Genomic DNA, 7,122 nt, shown 5'->3' with positions numbered 1-7,122 from the left:
TACCATATGTCATCCCCATACATCATGATCTCTTAAAACAACCGAATGTTTCGGCGCTCATTATATGGTTACTAAGTCTATTCCATTCGTTAACCTAAATGAAAGTGAGGGAGACAGAAGAAAAGACAGAAAGAATAAAATAAAAAAAAGACCAAAAAGATATAGAGAAAGAAATGATGAGGGAGAAACGAAGAAGAAGAAGAAAGTGACACGAAATGGAGTAGGAACACTGAATAATGAAAACATGACACCATCGCCAAATTTCGTCTGTAGTGTTGGGTTTAGTTTCTTTCCGTTTCGGTTTTTAGAAGACAAACCTGATTACTAAAGTCAATCACATTTGATATTCCTGTGTGGTCTGAACTAACTCCAAAAAAAAATATCACATTTATTCAAAATGTCGTTTCCGTAATGATAAACGTGTCGACCATCTTGTTGGTTTAATGCTCCCGTCATGTTTCCTAAAAATATTTTTCATCTTCCCTATAAGGCCTGGCGCAGGCCTTCGAACTTTAAAAGTACTTTTAAGACATCAAATCTTTGATGGTTAACTTTGATGGCCCTTTTAGCATTTACGAGTAAAATTGTGACCTTAAAATTGATTTTAATCACTAAAAGTGTTTATGAAAGCGGCCCGAGGATTTGATCTGGCAGTGAATGCTTTAGAGGCATTTCGAGCAGCGAGGGGCACCGATTTGCCACGGTCTTGGATCACGTGTTAGACTCGTGATTAACAGCTATTACCCTCTTGAATGAGAGCGCAGAGCTCTTTTTTTTTTTTGCCCAGTCTATGGCTAATGTTGTGACCTCTCTCTCTCTCTCTCTCTCTCTCACACACACACACACACACACACATACACACACACAACTCCTTACCCACTTGAGTTGGAGTGCTGGTTCGCAGTTCGGCGATGCTGAAATTTTCAGCCTTGGGTGGGAGTCGATCTCAGATCGCTTAACTAGCGGTCAAGAACGGTACTGTCACAGTCGAGACGTGATGCCCTAAGATTGGAGATCAGTTCTCCAATTTCAGGTCAATACAGTAACCAGCGCTTCTATCATTAAAAAAGATATCGCACCGAAAGATTAATGAAAAGAAGAAACTATTTATTTTTTAAGTTGAGGGTATTTACCTTTCACAACGAGTGATGGGTGCCTCTGGTCCGCAGGGGTGTCTCTAAAGTTCCTAGACTATTGGCTGCATCAAACATAAGTCAATATCACGTTAGGGAGAGCATGTTGCATATTTGTTTGAGCCCCGCATATATTACATCCTGTGTTCCTCGACAGATATTGCCCTTGCATTACCCTGGGGTGCATGTGGACTTCCGTGCCAAATCTGGTAAAGATGTTGAGAAATGCTAATTCTATTTCAGAACAAACGAAATAGTCAGTTTTTGTACTTATTGTGTACATCTGTATCTCACTCTGTGCATATTTATTGTGTGTATGTGTATGAAATTTCATGCGCCTTTGATTACATTTAATGCGTCACATGCAACGTATGCTTTGTTATTGTACACTATTGTGAGACACTGCGTGAGAAGAAACAATTATCAAATGTTCGTCTTATTCTAATTCATTTATCTTTTTTATTTATTTGTTCGTTTATCTATTCATTTGTTTTAATTTTCTTGTCTATTCATATTCATATTTTTATTTTTTTATCTATTCATGTTTATTTTTATTTTATTATGTATTTAATTTTTTTTTCTTATTTATTTTTATTATATATTTTTCTATTTTTCTTTATTTTCTTATTTATCTATTTTGTTCACTTATTTGTCTATTTTTTGTTCATCTGTTTATCTTTATTTTCTGATTTATTACTTAATTTATTTAATTTTTTCACCTTGGTGGAACAGCATCTAAACCTGTTTCCATCCCTGCCTGGACCAGATGTTCTATTTAGCTGAACAAGAACAGTTCTGTGTTATTCTGACGGTAATTAAGATGGCTGAACAGATAGTGTTTTTCGTTTTATAACCCTTTTTTACAACTGGAGGATCCTCTGCAGAATAAAGTAATTTAATATTAGCCAGAACAAAATACTTTGGTGATGAATTTACCTACACGGGAAGGTTTGAGATCTCCCATATAAAAATACACCCGAAAGAAAATAAAGAGACAGAATGAGCTTCAGATATCACAGACAACCTAGATGGGAGCTTGGACAATAAAAAAAAAATGTTAGATGTTAGTTATCTACCACCAAGTGATTCCAGTGAATCTGCAGCCAGATAAATGCGCCAGTGTGACCCATGTACCATCCCGGAAATGTGTTTCCCTCGCACACCGACACCGACCGACCTCCGGGTTTCTAGCAGGGGGACAATAGCAGCGGCGGGCCCCCGCGCGAGGCTAGACAACAGACGTAGACAACGACTTCACCCAATCCATTTTTCCACCTCCATCACGACCTTAATTCCGAGCGGCATTGAGTTCTTGCCTCACGCTGGAAGGCAGTAGAAATTGAGAAGGCTTTTTTTTTTCTATTTGACACTCTCCTCTCCGGATAAATGGGAATCTGGGATACTGGGAAGGGGGAATGAATGGAAAGGGCGACCACAATGTCGACAACATAGGTGGGAAAGCAAAACAACAACGGTAACGAGGATGACAGCACAGAATAAAAGAAAACAAAGATAAAAAAAACAGTACTATGAAACTATTAAGATATTTTACAGTTAAATTTTATCAGCTTTGATATTACCATACACAACTGACATAAAATAATCTATGCCTGTGAAAAATAATATTAACAGGAACCCTCAAATAAATTACAGCAAAGCAATTTACATAAAAAACCATGATCATAGCATAGTATCAAAATTACTATCACCATACCAATACTGAAAAAGCGGGGAATGCACTTGTACAGCTAAAATCAAAATGTTTGATGATTGCTTAGTAAAAGAAGAAAATTAATCTTCCTTCTTTACCCTTTCACCGTGTAGAAGACATCATTAGAAGCGGACATATTTCCCATACAACCAGACTGAACATGAACACATACACACCAGAAATCAACGCTAATATGACGATCTTTTACTACAGTGCGCCAGCTACACAATCACTGTGCAGGCAGTTCCCAAAGCCCCCAGCTCCACTACTATACTGTTTATCTAAACGAGGCAAATATATTTTCGCTATCATTATTTTTTGTAATTCCCAGTGCTATTGTTTTTATAAAAAATAAATAAAATAGAAAATTCAAAAAAGCTACGATTAAAAAGACATCAGTGATTCACACACGAGAAGATAATAATAACGTAGGACATTTATGTTTTTTTTTACGTAAGAAGTATATGTTAGGGTACTCTGCTACCAATAACGTGAACAGTACGCAGCCGGATTATCTTCTATCAGTAAACAGAGAGACGATTCGGAAATAGCGATCACGAATTTTGGCGGCATTTTGGGCTGCATTTTGGGCTCCAGTAGCCAATACCGTGTCCTTCCACACGCCACAGCCGCTCTAAATATTGTTCATACCAAGATCGTTTTGGCATTACTAAACACAGCCAATACCCCCTCCATCAACGTTATACACTTTTAACAGAACAAGATACGATTATCAATATCAACTAAAATGTGAAATGAGCATATACAATATACACTAAGAAGGTATGGCACGATAGTGTTCATTAAACAAGCAAATTAAGAAATATACATCATCTTTTCATTCTCAAAGATAAGCCAATCAACTGGTTGTATAGTCCCTTAAGGGCTCTCGGCCGCCTTATCACCCCTCTTCATCTTCAAATCACCTCTGACACTCTCCAGCCTCCAGCAGATAACTCACAATCACCACTCACCACGTACGCTCTCTGGTTCGTCCCCAAAACCCGTCTAGATATCGTGATTACAACCTTGTCAATAAACGGTGAAATTAGACAAGTTAAACTCTGGGCACTGAGATACATATTACTATCATTATCATTATATATTGAATTTATTTTCTTTTCTTTTATTTTCCTTGGCAAGTGTTGAAGATGAGACCAATTTCGTGTGAGCAAAAGGACAGTTCAAATTCCGTCGCCCTGGCCTTTGAGTTGGGGACAAACCTACCAAAACAGAAACATTAGTATTATTTTCAGCAAAATTCATATTGATTGGTTTACAAATATGTTTTCAATACAAATATATAGATCACAGGTTTTGGTATGAAGTAATATTTTCATGTCAAGTGTTATGTTTTATTAGTTTTGTCTTCTGAAGATAATATAACCTGAACTTTCGTTTGACCTACAAACAACAACAATACGAACAGATTTGAAAGCGAGACGGATATCAGTTTTAATTAATTGTTTTCTCTTTCATTTATGAATTAATGTGAGCCATTTGCTTTTATGTGGACCGCAAATCATCAATTTTATCACAGGAAACATTAAAAAGAAGTGAAAATACTCATAAAATCCACAGCTGTCTCGATGTCTATTCCTTTTAGTAGGTTGTTGCACAGATTCTTGCCCTTTTCTCATGGCTTCACCCAGAATCGCCTTAGTCGTTCCTTTTTCCTATGAGGTACATTAATGGCGAGGGAACACTGATACAAAAGCCGACGTCTACTCCTAAAATGCACCAGTCTTCGCAGAGGAATATATGGCAATAGTGTTTACGTTGTGTTGGTGAATGCTGAGGCAACGTGTTTGCCGGGCATCTCGCTTTGCTTTGTGACTTGTCACGGCACGTTCTGTTCGACAATCGTACATCTACCAAGTGAAAAATAATGTCTGAACTTCCTAAAGTTTTCTAGCTATAGATAATTCTAAACCCTTCATTTCTTAGTTCAGATTTCAACATGCAAGTTCTCATGTTCACACTGTACCTCCTACTGCATTCTAGAAAATTCCAAAATATTATGTGTAAACTTGTCATGTATTTAATTCATCACTACGATCTTTATTTTTATTGATACTGGTGAATGCAGAACACAATTAGGAGACGTCTGGCACTAAAGAAGTGAGTATATATGGACAAAATAATACTTAGAAAATTACATTCTCTCAGTCATACCAATAACACAAATTTCATCGATGTTTCAGTAACTTTGGTTTATAGATCGTAAACCAGACGAAGATTTCTGAAGTACTCCGTGACATCTAGTTTTACCATGCTCTGTGCAAAGAAAAATTTACGGCTGACTTCGTCTCTGCACCTGATGTGATAAATCATCTTTTATATCCTCACCACTGTTGCGCAACTTCTGTTGAACCAATTCAATTACCGTTAGGACAACAGGAGAGTTTTATCACTATTTCACTGTAACTCTTCTAAATAATAGCCACATCAAAATGTATTCATTATCTTACAAAAAAAAAAAACGCTTGTTGAATCATACCTAACCGATTTCTAACTATTCCTGAAACAAAGCCCTGCTATATACAAATTGCTAACTGCCTGTAGCGAACATACAAAGGAATACAAAGGACTGCTTGCGAATTGAAAGGGGTTGTCTATCGTGGAAACAGTTAAGAACCACTAATCTAAGTGTACGACCTCACAATATTGAGAAACAAGTTAAATTGGGGTTGGACACCACAAGGTTCAGTACGCCCCACAAAGAAACCACAATGAAACAACATGGAGAAGCAAATCAGCTAATACATATATATATATATATATATATATATATATATATATATATATATATATATATATATATATATATGCTAATAAGAACACGGGTACGTGTGTTCACTTATGCAAAGTAGACCACTTGGAAAAAGAAACTAACGAAGCAGAGCGCTTTCGTATATTACATCTTCAGTGCAACAAGTACTTGTTGCACTGAAGATGTAATATACGAAAGCGCTCTGCGTCGTTAGTTTCTTTTTCCAAGTGGTCTACTTTGCATATATATATATATATATATATATATATATATATATATATATATATATATATTTATACATATATCAACACTATTAAAAAACAGAGCAAAAATCCTGTAATGTTCCGAATATTTTCTACATGCGACCCCTGCTATGTCATTCTTCGTTCAGCGAGCCCAGTAAAGCCTCTTGGAGTTCTCTGCGCCCAAAAAGTATAGTAGGCGGTAAACTAATTCATTAAAAATTCATGCCACGAACAGTGCCTGCCATACACACGTCACCTAACGAGCAACCCAGAAAATAGGAGAAATTCAAGATGGCTTTTCCTTAAATTTCCTCAAGTTCATACATGTATAGACACACACACACACACATATATATATATACATATATATATGTATGTGTGTGCGTGTGTATGTATGTATGTATATATGGTTACGTACTTATGAGCACACACGATGATGAAGAATAAAAAGACAAAGAGATGAATAGATTAACAAACAAATATGACAAAGATCATATACGTAGATATAGAAATACACACACAGATAAGTAAATCAAAATACAAGTAAATAGTTCAGTACTTGTACAGATATATAAGTAAATTACGTACATGAAAAGTGACAAATTACCTAATCAGTTAAAAAAAAAAGACATAAACGAATGATAAATAGATATATAAAGAGTGAAAAATAAGTCGATGATTAGCCAACAAATCAGTTATCAGAGTACGTTAACATCCTCAAGCTACTTAGGTAATGATTCATTGTTTTCCGCAAGACATTTTTATAGAAGTTACTACGAAATTTTGACAAGAATAACAAACGTTCTTATAAAAAAGACATAGTAAACTACAGCACGGCAAAAATGCCAGAATACACAGAGGAAATATAAAAGGATTCAGAAAACTTTGGGATAAGCCAGTTACCATCCATGGTTGAAGCCACAGAAAACTTGACAAACTCCATGCCAAGCAAGTCAGAAGCTTATCTCCTGTGGCCAAATTAGAAATACAACCAAAATGTCACACCAGAAGCTGCCTCCCTAACAAAAGAAAAAACAGACATAACAAGTAAATATTATAATATATAACATGATGTACCGAGACACTAAAAAATGGTGGCAACAGTCCCAGGGTTTATTCCGTCTTAGAGGTATAAATATTAATAACAAAACATATTTGGACAAACCTCCTGGCCGATAGAGTGCAGAGTGTCATAGAGCAATTATGTTTGAGGAACCAAAGATTGAAGAGCGAGTCCCGCAACAAGCAATTGTAATATCA

This window comes from Oratosquilla oratoria, chromosome 6 (assembly GCF_046742065.1).
Source record: "Oratosquilla oratoria isolate Oo_2021 chromosome 6, ASM4674206v1, whole genome shotgun sequence".
In the NCBI taxonomy this organism is placed as follows: domain Eukaryota; kingdom Metazoa; phylum Arthropoda; class Malacostraca; order Stomatopoda; family Squillidae; genus Oratosquilla; species Oratosquilla oratoria.
This window is presented reverse-complemented; position numbering follows the sequence as displayed.